The following is a 17,166-nucleotide window of genomic DNA, read 5'->3' as shown; positions in this document are numbered from 1 at the left end:
TGGACTGTGTTCTCTATGCAGTGCTGAATTTTATTATCCTGAGTAGAACTATATATGAAACACCATGGCTTATTTAAGCTTGGGTGACTTCTTAGAAGCATTAGTGAAATGTAGGCAGATCATACTTCTTTCAAGGTGCTCCATGAGCTTGTGCTTTAATTTTATGAACTCTGTTAGGTGCAGAAGCTTGATCATCTATTTTGACAGATGTATGGGAACTCCATGAGTTCAACATAATTTCTTCTTTATTTTAGATGGCAAATCTGTGACACAGGACAGGGCTATACAATTCAATGAATCACAGCATGTAAGAAGTCTGTAACTGAGATCTATTCTCCATGACTCATACTCCATGGGTATGTCATGTCTTCCCTTACTCCACTGTCATGCAGTCATAATGTGCCATCTAGGCTCAGTTTCTGATACAATGGCATTAGGGAAGAGATCTAATTAGAAAACAGAAGTCTTCTCCTTTAGCCCTGTTAGAAATTCATATGAAAGGTAGTGAGAGAAACCATAACATGAATACTACGGGTGTTTAAAAATTCATTTTATGCCTGGATTTATTGAAAAGTGTTGGTAGCAGATTTGGCGAATCAAATGAACAATTGCTCAAGACAAGGAATACGAAGCTAATAGCAAACAACAGATCAGAGACAGATAAAACAGAGTGTTAATTGTTGTTCAGGTATAATATTTGGAGGGGCAAGCTATGAATGGGAGAAAAGGCAAGGAATTATAAATACCGTTTTCAACCAGTCTGTATTAAAGGCCTTGATTTCCTGAAAGACATCTGGAACGTTACTTGAAATCTCAGTTTTAAAATTAAATGCAGTATTTAGGAACCTAAGGCTGTGGGCAGCCAAAGACTGCAAACACAACTGTGCGTGCTTCAGATGCTACTGCCCACTGCATGGCCACCCCCCAGGCTGAGTCAGAAGAGCCGTGATATGTCAGAAAGGGTATGAATTCTCCTAAATTGCCTCAGTGCAAAGTTACTTGGATTAGCTTAAACTGCTGTTCAGAGGGGTTTAAACACTAGATAATTGACAGCTGTTGTACTTACGATAGTATGAAGCAAGAAATGGTAAACATTTTAATGTTTGTTTATGAGACAGCTGAAATATATTTTCAGCAATAATATAATAAGCCAAATAACAACAGTCATTAAACTTCCTACCAAGTATGCAGACTGTACCAAAGACTTTGGCAATTCTCAGCATTATTTTTGTGCTGCAGTGCTTAAAATTTCAATCAGAATTTTCAGGAACAGTAAACTAATTAATGCTGGATTACAATGGAATTTCTACAAACATGTATATGGCATCTACATTAATACCAAATGAAGCCTTCATGATTAATTTTGCCATGATGAACACCAAATTAATGACAAAGATTCAACTAATTATTAGACAAGGTTAACCAAAAAGAGGATAGTTGAATGCAAAAAGATGACATCTGAGATGAAAAAAATCGTTGTTACCCCCTAAAATTCATATTAGCAAAATGGTGAGGATTTGACTAAAACTGAGAAGCCCATACTATTCTCTTAAAAATGCTACTGCCTGATCTTTCCTGGTGAGTCAGGCATACATGTTTCTGCTGCTTGAGGGGCACTGTGCATGGTTTGACAGATGTGTATTCAGCATGACCAAATTTGGACCCACCCAAGGACCACTGGCAGAACTGCTTCTTACAGAGAAGAAAGCATTTCTAAACTCTGCCAAATATGGTTTCCTTAAAACCCAGCCTCTCACTGAATATCTGTGCAGATGGCACGTGTGGGTAGTACTAATTTCTTTGCATATCATCTTGTGCTAGATTTCCTTCTACCTCAGTAACCCTCTTGCCTTTGCCTCTGATTTTCTGTAGCTTATAAATTTAACTGAAGCAATAGATTATCTGAGGATTTATTTTAAACTATAACTCACTATAACCTCATAAAGTTTGCATGTGTGAAAATTAATTATGTTTTTGAAATATGCTCACATTTTAAATTACTGACAAATGTTATTAGATTTCAGTGGAGTCATGTGGCAGATAATTGATCAGTTCATGCTGATGAACTGATGGAGCCAACCCAAACATATCCACTGGGCAACATACGATGCTGTAAGAGGAAAGAATGTTTGGAGGTTGTTTGGTAGAAGAGAAGTGCAAGGATACAGGAGAGTTTGATCCGATGCACTGAGGGGATTTTTACAGATGCAGATACATGGAACAGGTCCTAGAATTTCACTCGTTTTTACTACCCTGCATCTGAAAACATACCCTCAACAATGGCACCCAGTGTAAGGGGAGGGCTCAGAAGTCTGGCAAGGACTCAAGGACGTGGCTCAGCATGCATTATCTCGTCCCAGTTCACAAAGTGAACATCCTGCCACCGCTAATGACCATCAGGTCACAGTGACCCTAGCCTCTGTTTATTGCAATGATGTATTGTTTGCTCTGTAACCACGTGGCCATGATATATGTAACCTGCTTCAAAAAGAAAAAATCACAGAATCCCAGAATATGTAAGCTGTGGCAGGGACATGCCTGAGCTGAGTCCCAGCTGAATACCTGAGCCAATTTTCCACTTTTTCCCTGCAGATCTCCACGTGGTTACTGGGGCTCCTTAAACTGATTGGAGTGTGAGTATATGATCAATAAAATAATAGCCATCTAGCTCTTGCTGTGGTCCCACATTTCACCTGACAGTATTGAACAGCACAACTGTTTATGAGAATCTTTTCACATGCACCCAGGATTCTCACAACACACTGTTCTTGACAAATTCTTCCCGTTTCTTCAAGCACCAGTGAAAACTCTATGAGTGGGTGCTGAGAGCTAAGCCTCTCCCCAAAGGGAGATGGCAGGCTGGGAAAACATAAGGGACAACTACATTAGCTACAGTAAAATAAACAGCATGATCCAATTATAGTCCTATTTTCAGAATATGTCTAATCATTTTTAACTATGTCACTGAAAAATTAAAGTGATAAGGAAATTCTTCCTGTCACAATACCCAGAGAGGTTAGAATGACTTTCATGCAATTAGTACTTTATTTGATGAATGTAGCTGTTCTCTGTTCATAGAATAGCTCTGTGAAGCCTCTGATGTGCTTTAATGCATTTTTTCCCCCAGAACTATTTGACAAAGCATAACTTCAATGTTTCTCATTTGACTAAAGCTTTCTGTGAGATTTTGATTTTAGAACTTGTTTCTGAAGTCCTCTTGGTTACATGAAAGATAAATCATCCTCTATTGCATTATCCTCTAATTGGACAGCTGGTAAGCCAAGACACTCCCCCATACTTGTAAATTTTTATTTATTTTTTCTTTCCTAGAAAACTTCTCCTTTTCAGGCAATTTAAGCATTATTGCATTAGTAACAGTACAGCTTAAGCTGTACAGAAGTTGAATTGGAATAAAAGTTAAAACATTTTGAAATAGTAAGCAGGTTTAACTCTGGTCCAACAAAGCTCTTGAACTTCAGTCTGTATAATAGGAAATATAGTCTGGGACACAGAAGATACAAAAGGTACGAGACAGCTAATTGGCAGCTCCCATAAGCAGTTCACCAGATAACTCCTGTGTTCTGTTGCTGTAGGTCAGCCAGAAGGACAAGGTTAGTACAGTGGAGTTATTTCTGAATCAGGAAACAACTTTTCAGCAAAATCCAAATTTTCCCCATATACAGTTTCGCTTCTTTTTTAATATAAAGTTCCCTTTCTTTTGAGAGAAACTGGAAGCATGACATGAATCTGCATTTTTGTTAAAGGTAACATCTTGCCATGGAAGGGAAATAGCAGCATATATGTGGCAGCAGGGCAAGCCACAAATGGACATTTTTGGGCCTTCCTTATGTAGACTACAGGAAAGAAGAGGTTCTAGCTGAGCTTTCAAAGCTGAAAAGCAGCTATATAAATCTTCATTTCAAACTGGTGTTGAAACCAAATGGCCTAATTGTCTAAGGCCAAATTCACAGGTGAAAGAAGTCTGCTGAGGCAGCTCTGCTACCAAATCTTGCTGGTGGTAGTGTTGCTAAGACCCAAAAAGATTGGTTTGCCACCATAGCCAGTTCTGACTCCCTAGGTGAACTCTATCAACAAAATTAAATCTTTAAGGACACTCTTATGTATTTTGGACCAGAGATTCATCAGGAAAAAAAAAATACTGACGTTAAAATTTCCTCTCTAAACGGCAGTGTTGTAACAGTGAAAGATGTTTATGTTTATGTTTTTGAGAGATCAACAGTGAAGTTTTACAAAATTGAGTGGTGAAACCTTTTTAAAGCATATATTTTGATCTAGAAAGGAGGGTTCCAAGAGCGTGCCTTGTGTTGAACAACATACATGCCAAGTGAATAACATAGTACCAAGCTCAGGACAGTAAACCCTGCTGGGAGGTAAGATGTATTGGATCATTTTTGGAATTGTTCCATTGTGACTGTGCTCCTCTTAATTCACTTGAATCATGGACTGAGCAAGCTCACATTTGCCTAGAAAGTGGTATGTGGACATACAGTAAGTAAAAGCTGTTTTTTTAGAACAACAGTTTTTTTAGAAATCGTAACAGCAGTAGAAATGTTACCAGAGAAGTGCTGGGGTGAAAAGCATGTCTGAAACAATAGCAGATGGGATGATAATGCAACCACTTTAGAACTTCTATTATGTTTAGGGGTCTACAATGAAATAAATTGACTTAAAAAAAATCAAATGGCAGTGGAGCATTTTCCAGCTCACTACATCTACTGACTGTTGTGCCTTTCTGCAAGACTTTCAAAAGAAGCACATACAGCACGTGGAATCCCATGTCATGTTGGTCATCATTCTCTGCCTGACATTTTTTGTGTTCCTAAGTCGATATGTTACAGATTAATGAGGCATTTGTTCTCAATCAAGAAGCTATTTAGGAATACATTTTTAATTGTAATGGGTTGTATATCATTAATTATTTCTGTATGGCTTGCTCATATTTTTGCATAGATCAAAGCAGATTTTTTTTTCCACTGGGTACTGCTCAAATCTTTCCAATCTTAATACTAGTTATCACCCAATAATTTATGGAAGTGAATTCTTTTCATGAGGGTTGTGAACTTCTTCAAAAAATTTGCCTGGAGCTCACTGCTGTAATGACCTTCAATGTTCTTTGTAAAGGGAATAAAAGGGCTAACACACAAGTTGGTTGCAAAAGCTCTGTGTTTAAGTTAATTTGTGGGTTTGGTTTTTTTAAAGACTCCCTTGTTTTAGGACTAATCATCTCAGAGTTCGTTCTGATAATTGTATGTAGTCATTTTAGTAATATTCTGTGCTCATCCTTCTGCTTTAATGGAGGTCTACTCTTTTAACTTAGCTATGTCTTTAAAAGAAATTGTGTTTTACTGGTCAGTACATTCCAAACTCGACCAAGTTGTTCCCTACATGTGTGCTCCCTGCATGGGGGAAAGCAACATGCCATGTGTTTTCATTTGCAAAGATGGCTTCAGACTTCTTTTCACACTATGTAGAATTTCCATTTATTGCTGTTCTTGAAAGGACAAGTGGCTCAGTCCTTCAGGGCTCTGGATCTTGAGGGATTATTTGAAAACTATGATTTTATGGCCTTTCATTTCTCCTGGTTGCATGGGACATAATTTTGGCAAGTGTAGCCGTGGGCCTAATGAGAGTCAGCACACTAGATTCTGAGCTCAGAAGATAGTTTGTATTCATAAGAGAAGAAGAGATTTCATCTCTCCTAAATTAGTAAATAAATAAATAAATAACTATTAACATTTACTTAATCCTGCCCTTTCAATAAGATCTGTTATTTGTGGCTACAGAGATTACACATGAATCACCTGTAGAAGGATTTGGGTACAGAGGATGCTCTTTCCCTTTTCACATCTTCGTCTGCTGCTGTCACATAATCTGATCATCCACTCACAAGAAATAGTATCCTTTTATTCAGTGGGTCCAGTCTAGTAAATTAATCGCCATGAAAATGCTATAATAAAAGAATAATAATAACGTGTTCTGCTTGTTAGACCTGTCTGTGGGTAGTGGTCTGCTATTCATTGCCTTATGACTGATTTTTTACAAGTTTCATGTGAAATGTGGGCAGCTGGCATCCAGCTATTTTTCTTGGCTGTTTTCATTTTAGATGAGCAAGGGCAACTGTCTAAGGAAAGATCCATTTGTTCAAAGGGACCCACTAGATCTAAACAGGGGCTACAGCATCAGATTACATGATAACTGTGGGTGGCTTTTCATAATATATGGTGATTTAATCTATATTCTCTCCTTCTCTTCTCATACAGGATATCTAATGAGGAGTTACTCCTCCAGAAGAGCTTTCGCTGTAGGAAAGATAGTTGAATTACTTTGTTTATTTTTTTTTTCTAATATATATCACAGCAGTATGTTCCTGCAGAGCAAGGGACAGAGCTTTTTCAGCCAGGTTTAGAGTAAAAGGGCACAAGTGGTGCAGAATTACTTGATAGAGAATTAAAGGAGGAATTGCAAATTAAACAAACTGTAGAGTCTTGACAAAGGGCAGAGGTGATGAAAACATCCAAGATCCTCCCCTCAAGCACCCTCCACGCCCTCATTCCCCAGTATCATGTGTCATTCAGGGCTGTTCTCACAAGTACCAGTGACTCATTTTGGTGAAATTTCAAAGGTTAGGACCCTTCGTCATTCCCCAGTGGGAGGTCATCACCCTTAATGCAGAGGCAACAGATCTGAATGTGTGATTGCATATAAGCTACCACAGCTCACGGCTGTTGTTTGTTTCTTTTTAGCTTGAACTGCTGCATAGTATATTAATACACAGAGCTGTAGAATGAGACAACAGGAGACCAGAAACACTTGACTGGTTTGCCAGCCAGGAGGGCAGATGCTAAGAGTAATGCTCTGTTCTGCCTAGTGCACCTTGATGGTGCTTGTGGGTCAGAGCTCTTGTTCTAGAAAGCACTTCTCTTATCCTGGTGGTCAGAGGCTGAATTTTGCACTCAGAAGTGCTTTTGTATAGATGCATGTGTGTGAAGGGGTTGAGATGATAGCAGAGATGAGCAGAGAAACTCTCTGAAGTACTGGTTTTGAACTCTGTGGCTACAATTGCACTATCAAAGAAAAAACCCCCAATCATAAACCCCAAACAATCTAGCTTCAAGAGAGTGTGTTAACTACTTTGCCCATGAAGCTTATTTTACTACAAAGAAAAGCAGCAATTTTTGAGCCTGAAGGTTAAGACACAACAAAAGCCTCCTTGAGTTAGCCTACAGGCAGAGCTGAGGTACACAACAGCTATAGTTAAAGACAAAAGGGTGTATGTATAGACTGATAGAGAAGCACAAGTGAACTAGAATAGTTCATGTCTCACTGGAGCTGAAAAACTATGCTCCATTAAAAATTATAATTTATGGAGGTCTGATTGCCAGGTATTCAATTTGGTCCTGGAATCACTTGAACTCAGATTATATTTGTGAAACAGTCATGCTTTGCACAAATACTGTCAGTGTCAGCTGTATCGAACAGTTTTCCTTTTTTTTTCGGTACTAAGCGTGATTATAATTAGTTGAGTAAAGTGCTAATCATGTCCAAAAGGGACCTTTTCCAATAGAAAATTATGCTATGCTACCTATTGTAAGTCTAGTAAATGGTTTCATAATCAGATTCAGTCATCCTTTCCTCTGTCTAGATGGCCTGTAACCTACAGAATCTGTTGCTAATTTGTGAGTTTGAGGTTTGAGCGAAGCTTGCTGAGAAGGTCATGCAGTTAGTGCCAAGCACCCCCTCCAGAGAGACTGATGTAAATGCGCTGAGCTGGCTTGACTGGACCCTCTCGTAAGGTCACCGTCATTAGCTGAACTTTGGGACCTTTAGACTTAGTAAAGTAGTTCTGCCAAAATAGAAGACCTTTCTTACTGAGCTGAACTTGAAACAGCTCTTGTATTGGAATCAATTCCTGATCATGTAAAGCAGAGAAATAATTTCTCAGAATATTTAAGGAAAACTTACCTTTGCTCTGGTCTTCTACTGACATTGTCAACAAGTGACCACAAGGAGAGATACTTGTAGAAATACTTGATGAATGATTGGTTAAATGCAATAACAAGTCATGCAAAGTCTGTAGAAGAACTGAAAATGAAAAGGGTAATTTAGGACAAGCTTCCTAACATTGGAGATTTGCAGGTCCCTTGAGAAGTGCGTATTACAGACACAGTGGTGAACATTATTCTGTGAGAAAGGCCTGGAAATGGGAAGTGTGAGTTACATACAAGTAAAAGAATTTAAAGAGGTGAGTTAAATTTAAAGCTTCATTTCTGAAAACTGAATTGTCCTCCAAAGCATGGGTCAGGTGGAGTGGGTTGAATAAAGAAAATCTTCTTTTATGTTCTGAAAGTGAGACGGTTGGGTCTAAAGTATGCTGAAGTGATAGCTCCTATTGATTTTGCTGAGGTTTGTATCAAAGAACAGTCATAGGTATCAGTCAGAGCAACACTTTCCGACACACTGCAAGAGATTTTTGCTTGCGGATACAGCAAGGCTGAAATGCTGAGCTTTGTCTTCTTTATAAATTAAGCTGGACTGAATTGTTCTGGGAATATCTGAATGTTAATAAGCTGATCTTTAATACAAAGACTACTGACACCGTGGCAATCCAAAACTCACGTCATGAGAAATTCCCTAAGGACAGCCCGAATTAGAATTTGTTGTTTTTCAAGATTCCAGTTGTACCAAATTCATGCATGGCAACCTATTATCTTCCAAGCCAAGGGCACTTCCTATTTCAGTTTCATAAATGCTTATCCTGACCATCAGACACTGGAAAAATACTGAAAACAAAAGTAACATTTTTGTTGGCTTTTCCTCTTTTTGGAAACCTTTTGACCCACCTCAATCAGTATCAATGTCTTCGCACCTATTGAATACCCCTCAGGGAGCTCCCATAGCACAAATCTGAACAGTGTTATATAAAATCAGATATACTTTAGATTAACAATTTTGTATCTTTTCCAACAGCATAGCTGCTAAAAGGTCAAAATCTTATTCTTCAGAGAGTGAAGATAATGAAAACACCTATACTTGAAGCATTCACCACTGACAGAAGTGGTGAACCTGAACTTGTGTGAAATAAACTATGCAAAAAGTCCTGGTGGAGAAACATCTGCTGCAAATGTTTTAGTAGGGAAAAGATATTGTCTGGCTGAAAAATGTAGGACAAATTCACAAATACAGCATGTTGCTGTTTAACAGATATACGTGGCCTTAGGGACCCATGTGGCTCCATTACTTGTCCAAAGTTCAAAATAAAGAGCAAAATAAGTTTTGACAGTCTCTTCTGAGGGAAGTGATAACAGATCAAAGGGCTTTCTTTTATTGCGATATTTTCATCATTATGGAAAAGAATCACTTTGGACTTTAGCTGCTGTTTGAAATCTTTACCTTTTAATAAGTGAACTCTGTAAATGTAGCTCAGAGAACAAAGGTTCCTCTTTTACAGTTAAACTTTTAACCCTTGAGGTAGAATTCATGGAGACCAGAGGGAAAATCCACTGTGTTTTCACTGAACTTTTTACCCTTTGAAAAAAACTGAACAAGTTTAAAGTTCATACACTGAGCAAGAGGTCTCTACTGGGGATTTCTGGTATTATTAACTTCCTGACCTCAGATAATTAAAAGGGAAGAGCGGAGGCAGTACAGACTTTGACTCAACTTTGAACTTTTAACCTCTTGAGGAACGTTTTTAGTGTGCAAGTGGTACACACAGTAAACTCTCTTATTAACTTTCTTTAACCCACGGACACAAAAAAGTCAGCAGGCCAAAATTATCCTTTGTCCTTTATGTCATATTTCTATTTGTGTAGCAGTTAAAACTCAAGGGGGATATTGTTTGGTTACAAAAAGTGACATAGACAACTATTTTCCAGGAACTGGCAAGTACAGGATGCAAGCGAAAGGGAGAAGCAGCCATGAATCTGTCAGACGTTGCAGTAGGGTTTGTAATTCAGAGTATTGTTGGGTTTACTTCTAGGACACCAATATTTTAGTGTTGCCCCTTGGCAAAATTTTCCTTACAGAGTGGAGTATCTCTTTATTCAACTGGACTTTACTTCCTCAAGCATTAAACATAGTGATAATCAGCAGCCCAGAATATTACAGATTTATCAACTAGGAAGTAACCAAAGAAGTAGCACTATGAAGTCTGTATTTGAGCACATAAATTATACTTTCTCATGGCCATAGCATAAATTAAAGAAAAAAAGTCTTTGCTTCTTGTCTCAGAAAGATGGAAACTATCTGTGGTCAGTTATTTGTCAGGGATTTAATATGAACTTGTCTGGGGAACAATGTGGGAAGTAGTAAAAGTTTCATTTAAACCTCCTAGCATCAGTGTTTTTGGGATGTAAAATAGAATTATTGTGAATCCATGTAGTCAGAGATAAAAGAACTTTGCTAAAAAACCCCCAGCAAACAATGTTAAATGAAAATATTTCCTGTCCTTCAAAGCTGTAAGCTTCTGGGGTAAAATGTCAGTAATCGGTATCCTCTCTTTTTTTTTCACCATATCCTCTCAATTTTTTCACCATAAGAAAAGGAAGAGCACAAGTGAGTTTATGTCCTACAGGTCCTTAAATGTTTATTGCATATCATGGTGTTCCCAATCATTTATGTTCTCTCCTATGAACTCAACAGTGTTCCATGGAAATTGTAACATTCATTTCAGCTTTCTCTAAGTGCAGAAACCCAATCAGAAAAATATGCAAAATGTCTTTTGGAAGCAGATGTGCTAGAGCATGAAATTGCTGTGTTAGGAATATTAGAAGATGAGCAGAAAAATTATGAGGCTGGCTAGATGTAATGGTAAGTATGGATGCAGGTATCTCGAAAGTTTCAAAATTGGAAGATTTTTCAAACGTCTTGATAAAAGCCAGCTAAACACTGAAAAAAAAAAGTCATTCCAGTTTAAAACAAATAAAAATATCAAATAGTTACTTAGGGATCATCCTATATGTTCTGGTGAAAAAATCTCTGAAAGATACAAGTCTTGAAAAATTTGTCAAAAGTACACCTTTGCTTGGAAAGACACCAGATTAGTCTGGTTTTCTGTTGTCTTTCTTTGCTTTTCTACTGCTTAAAGATACTAGCTACATTACCAGATAGTGTGATACGATTCAAATAGATCTGAAGAGAGAAATAGTGTGGTAGGACCTGATATTCACACTGTATGCAACTGGGGGGTATATTTCAGACTAGCTTTGTCCTGATCCCATGAGACGAACACTTTGTCCTGGTTTGAGCCATGATAAAGCTAATGTTCTTTTTACTGATTTTTTTTCTTCTTCAGTGCACTCTCTTTTAAGCAGCACACTTGCTGAAACTAACAGCAAGTTTACCAGTGAGTGGACTGATAGCAGTCGAATGTTTATAGTTTATACTGGGGAGAGACCAAGGACACTTTGCTCTGCTTGTTGAATCTGCTGCTTTGGACACTAAAGGAGCAGAAGAGTCATATCTACAACCTTCCTGTAGGGAGGAGCAGACTAGACAGATGGCAAAACTGGCCAAAGAGAGTATTCCATCCCATAGGATACTTGGCACTCAGTATAAATTCAGGGATCATGGCAGTCAAGCCCTTCTTCCCTTCTCTTCCATCCATGGCTGGTGTTGGGGGAGGACTCCATCTATCCATCCCCATTGATCCTGGGCCCGTGCATTCCTGACCCTCATAACTCTCCCCTCAGCTCCTGTCTGCTCTGCTGCTCTCTCTGACAGCTCCAGGACATTTCAGGACTGCTCGCAGCTCAGGAGATGCCATGGGAGTTGCTGGGGGTGGGGAGAAGTGATAGAGGTTTTGCGCATTCCTGAACATACTTGTATATAATTGTACATATTTTATTTTATCATTAGTATTTAATTAAAGTTGCCTAGTTTAGTTTTCAACCTAGAAAGCTCCTCTCCTCATTCTCTCTCTCCTTTCCCTACCTGGGTGGGAAGGGGGGGGGATCAAGAGTGTTGTTGTCACTGGTTTAATTGCCAATCCTGAGTCAAACTGTGACACACCCGTAGTGGCAGAAGCACATAATGAATACTCCTAAGGTTTATTTTCTGGTCTATTTTTAACCTGGAATAATCTATTTCGTGTGCTCTGTGACCACCGAACGATGCGAACCGGAGGTTAAGAAGTGGAGGTGATGAAGGTATCCACTTCCAAAGCACCCTCCTGTTCTGGACTAGAACACCTACGTAGATGCACCTGGTGCCATTGAAACAGGGAGCAGCAGTGGCACCACATGGTCTCTATGACCAGATCTGATACTACACTGAAAGCATCTTTATGGTTTGTAATTGATGACTCAGGCACAGGATCACCCTTGTGGCTGTGTGGGTCAGCCATGTGTGTGCTGGGCTGTGCTGATACAGGGCTGGAGAAATGGGCATCCACAGATGTGTCTGTAAGGGTCAATATGCAAACAAATAATAAAAGGCCATTTCGTATTTATCTTTCATTGCCATCAGATGGGGACATCATCTGGGCCCCTTAGTAGTTTTTACACACTGGGATGTACAGGGACCAAAACTGTAAATAGAGGGATGCTGGATGACCACGTGGGCCCAGTGACCAGAAGCACTTGCTGATAAGCCTCCGCAGAGGTGTTTGATATCTTCTGCTTGGTGTAGGACTGTCCCAGGAAATCTTGAATCTGAAAGAAGTGTTGTCCTGTGTCTATGAAGTCCTGACTCAGGAAAGCACTAAGTGCTTTTCAAAGCACTGATGGAAAAGTGAAATTATTAGCAGCCACAACTATTAGTCAAAAACCATAGTGGAGGGAAGAACACTCGAGTTGCTACATACAAAAAAAAAAAAAAAATTAATAACATTTCTTTATCTTAAATGTAAATTTAAACACAAATTTTCTTATGTGAGGCCAGCAGCTGAGCAGTGGGGTCTTGCTGAGCCTTGGCCAGCTGAATGTCTTCCTCCTGGATGGGGGCATGGCGTCCTCTTCAGAGCCCAGTGAGAGAGAAAGAAATATATGCTTATTAAAACAATCTTCTTTTTGCTCTGCTGTTGGAGCAAGGTGAGTTCTTTCATCATGCCCTGGCGTTGGAGAGGACCATGAAAACCATGGCAAAGTCTCATGCTTAAGCTGAGCTGGTTCATCCTCAGCTGCACCAGTGGCACTGCCCAAGCTGGAGGGTTTCTCCTGATCCCTTTGCAGCTTCTAGCTCTGAAGATTTTCCAGATTTTCAACTGTTTACTAGGCCAAAGTGGGCATATTTATGAAGATGGCAAAAAGCACTCTTGCAATAGAGCTCCAAGTCCTCCAGACAACCTTAAATTCCTGCTGCAAAGTATAGGAGTAGTAAGAGCATTGCCACTAGCAGGTTACCTAGATTTTCTTGGTGGTGGTGGGTTTTTTTTCCAGCATAAACACAACAGCGCATTTTCCCCTGGTCCAGATCACTGAACTGTCTCAACTGTTTCAGTGCAGAAGTTTTCCAAATAGCATTTGGCTTGTGGGAGATAGTTGGCACAGAAATTTCAGCTGGAGCTAGACAGGAAAGGTTTGGCAAAGTTACAGGCAATTGGTAGCAGGGTGTTTATCATGACAAGCATTGGGAAACCTTGCTACCAGCTCCTCCTGCAATCTCACAGTTCTTACACAGAGACAGGATATGCAAAGTCAGCATGAGTGAGTACACATGTGAGCGTCTGGATGGATGGAAAATGTCAATGTGCACAAGAGCTTATGCGCTGCAGAGCCCCTCACGTGAGAAATTAAGTAACAGAGCCTGTCCCTAGGCAGGGATTGAGGAAGGCAGTTAGACACATGCTTAGACACTGGGGAAGCCTTCCTCTATCAGACCTTTGCAAATTCATTTGTCCTTGTGCACCACTGTGCCTGTATAAGCACTGAACTTTTACTTTCCCTTAGACATTGACATTAGTGGACTGGCACTGGCTGTTCTCTGTGGCAAAACCCTCAGCTCTGCTCATCTACGTTCGCTGACCCTTAGAGCAATGAGCAATCTCATCTGGTTTTGTGGACTTGCCTCCTGAGCATGGAGGATATGTTCAGCTTTCATTGGAGATGGAGATGCAAAGAGTAATAACCTAGTAGTAGAGATAATTAGTGCTCATATGGGGCTCTTCAGGAGGTTAATCCTCACACTAACTATATGTTATATGAAAATGTTGTTGAGACAAAACTGTACTGTATTTTTTCCTGGATGGAGCATACAGGTATTGTGAAAACAGAAAAAATGTAAACCAAATAATTATTATCATCTCTAGATAGATGGAGAGCAGAAGTTAAATGGTTTACTTGGGCTTCAGGGTGAAACCTTGTCAGGGTAAGGTTTAGAAAGTCAAAGCCTTGTTCTCAGTTCTGCACCCAGCCCATACATTATTACCTTTCCCTCATGCTGAATGTAGATAGCTTTGCTTTTTCCCTGCTTTCTGTGTGGTTGTGTGATGGACAGTGTATAAAAACTGGAAAGCAATATACTCACCTGGCCCTGCAAATTGAAACAAGAATAAAAGAGGAATGCTGGTAAATGTCACATCCCACACACACTGCCCTTGAGTCCTTCAAAGCCAAATGATCAAGGCTGAAATGCATTGCATAGAAGGAAGGAAGAGGAATTAAAAACCTGCTCCACCTTGCAAAGGGGATACTTACAGTTTAAAGTCTGGTCAAGGTGAGGGACAAAAAGGAGATAAAATTGAATTATAAACCCTGCTTGGACATTTAGGGGGGATAGCACCCTACTTATTAGAGCTAATCAGAAGGGCAAACCCAGCTGTAAACACATGCAGTTAGTCAGGGTAATAGTGACAGTGGTAAAAACTAGCAGTGAACACAATAATCCTGTCATGGTGCTGTTCTGCCCTTCTGCAGCTGCCCTTGACTGATCTGAATATGGCTGCCAGCATCTGACTGATGAGTTGAGAACAAAATGCTGCATCTGTAGGTGGAACTGGATCATATTAAAACTTTCCTCTGCAGTCTTTTTTTTCCTCATGAGCTATTTCACCTCCTTACCCCTCACACCAAGTGGATCTTTTGGTCTTGGAAAGACCCTGATTTAAAATGACAGACTGGAGGAGTGGTTGTAAGAAGGAGCACAAGGAGAAAGTTCTGCCAGCAAAAAGGGGCCATACCGGGGATCCGGGAAGTGATTCTCTGGCAACCTGAAATCAGGCTCCTCTGAGGGTGTATGTTTATGCCCTCACTGTGTTTCTCAAGGGCAAGCTCGAAAAATCTCATCTCAGAATCATTTTTTTCCCTTTCTGTTTCTCGCTTAGATTATATATGTCTAATAACACGCAAAGATTTGTCTGTAGTGACTACTGTCAGTGTCAACTACAGGTTAGTTGATGGATGTGTGCATCTGATTTCATTTTTACTTTATAACCCTGTAGAGAAGACATCTGAGTGTCCACAGGGATGAAGAAGACATGATCCCTGCTGAAAATGGCTTGCTACAAAATTTGAGACTTGTTAGTGAAGGAGAGCAAGACAAAATCGTGAATAGATGTAGGCTGAGAAGGAGTTTTATTGGTAAAACAGACTGCATGCTCATCAAAGCCTTCTTTCATCATGGTGAGTTGGAAAAAGTTGGGGGTTTTTTGTTGTGTTGTTTCATTTCAATGTAAGAAAGTCTGTGGGGCTGATCCATTGCTACAGGTGATAAGAATGATGTGCCTGAAGTTTGTGAAGTGGCCAAGCAGATGTACAAATCAAAGGGAAGTTTAAATTTAAGATCAAAGCCCATCCCATAAAGCTGAACTTTTCATAAGCCAGCACCATGATAGACAGCTCTCCTGTTTGCTTCTTTTGTGCCATGGCTGTACCTCCAAGAGTTAGACAGAAGAGCATCCCAATCAGGTTAACAATTACATTTCAGACTTGTTGGCTGACTAGTGGCAGAGAAAACTGCCTTCTTTGGATTCTACCAGGAAATGGAATTTTCTTACCAGGAAATGGAATTTTCTTGCCAGGAAGGCACTCTACACTGGAGAAATTATAGAACTACACAAAAGGAGTGAAACACCTTAATAGCCTTGCTCATTTCATGTAATAGTTCCTTGTTAGTGGCTTATATTTTTAACTTTCACCTGTGGGACTTCTTACAAAGAATAAAGATCAAAGTGTGTTCTTGTATCATGCCTCATGACAAAGCAAACCCAAATAATAAAATATGCTACTCTTTATGTTCCTCAGTGAAGAGCTGTAAGGCAAAAAGATGTAAGTTTTCTTTATTTTAAAAGAATATACTAATTTAAATCAGTGATGCTAGTGACACAGGAAACAAGTAGCGAAAGGAGTGTTCTGGCTCCGAATTAAGACATTAAACAGAAAATTAGTGAACTGTGACTGACCGGATTTTTGGTTTTGTAAAATTCTATTTTATTCCACAGTCTCATCAATAAAAAACCCACAAAACTTCTGATGTTTAAGCCAAAAATACATAGCCTAATTCATCTGATAACATTATTTTAATCTGACACATTTCAGTCTGTCCACTGAGACAACAGAGTATTTTTCTTTGATGCATGATACATTACATGTTTTTTTATTGTTACTTATCTCTAAAACCTTTCCATTGTGCCTTGTACAATATTGCACAGGTTAGACAGCATACCTTTAGTATTCCTAGTGTCAAGTATTAGAATGAGTAACTAAAAATAATACGTGAAAAGTAACATTAATACTTAGTGGATATTTTTAAGGGTTTTGTTTGGTATCAGTACAAGACGAGATTTTGGAACCAATTCAGGAACTTGCATTGGTTTAAAATCTCAACCTCAAATCCCTCTTTACTGGTCACAAGACCATCAGAACTACTGAAAAATCTTGCCAGTAGCTCAGAAATTTGTTCTTTACTTCCTCCTATAAAGGACCCTTATTATCTGATAGAAATATATTGTTATCAGGCATTAATGTTTGTCCACTATCACATATTGTCCAAGAGGAAGACAGACAAGAAGCAGATTAAAAGGTTGGTGTGTGTGCTTCCTAACTTCTTGCTATGAAAGTAAATTATACTCAGCAAAATTCAACAAAATAAAAAAATCGAGCTAAGAATCTCACCCAGTGAAAGACTATCAGGAGTCCTGAAGAAGGGTAATTTTAATGTCATAAGAAACTTCACATTTTGGTTTTTATATGCTTAATGTGTAATCCTTCC

The sequence above is a fragment of the Apus apus genome, chromosome 1 (genome assembly GCF_020740795.1).
Source record: "Apus apus isolate bApuApu2 chromosome 1, bApuApu2.pri.cur, whole genome shotgun sequence".
NCBI classification, from domain to species: domain Eukaryota; kingdom Metazoa; phylum Chordata; class Aves; order Apodiformes; family Apodidae; genus Apus; species Apus apus.
This window is presented reverse-complemented; position numbering follows the sequence as displayed.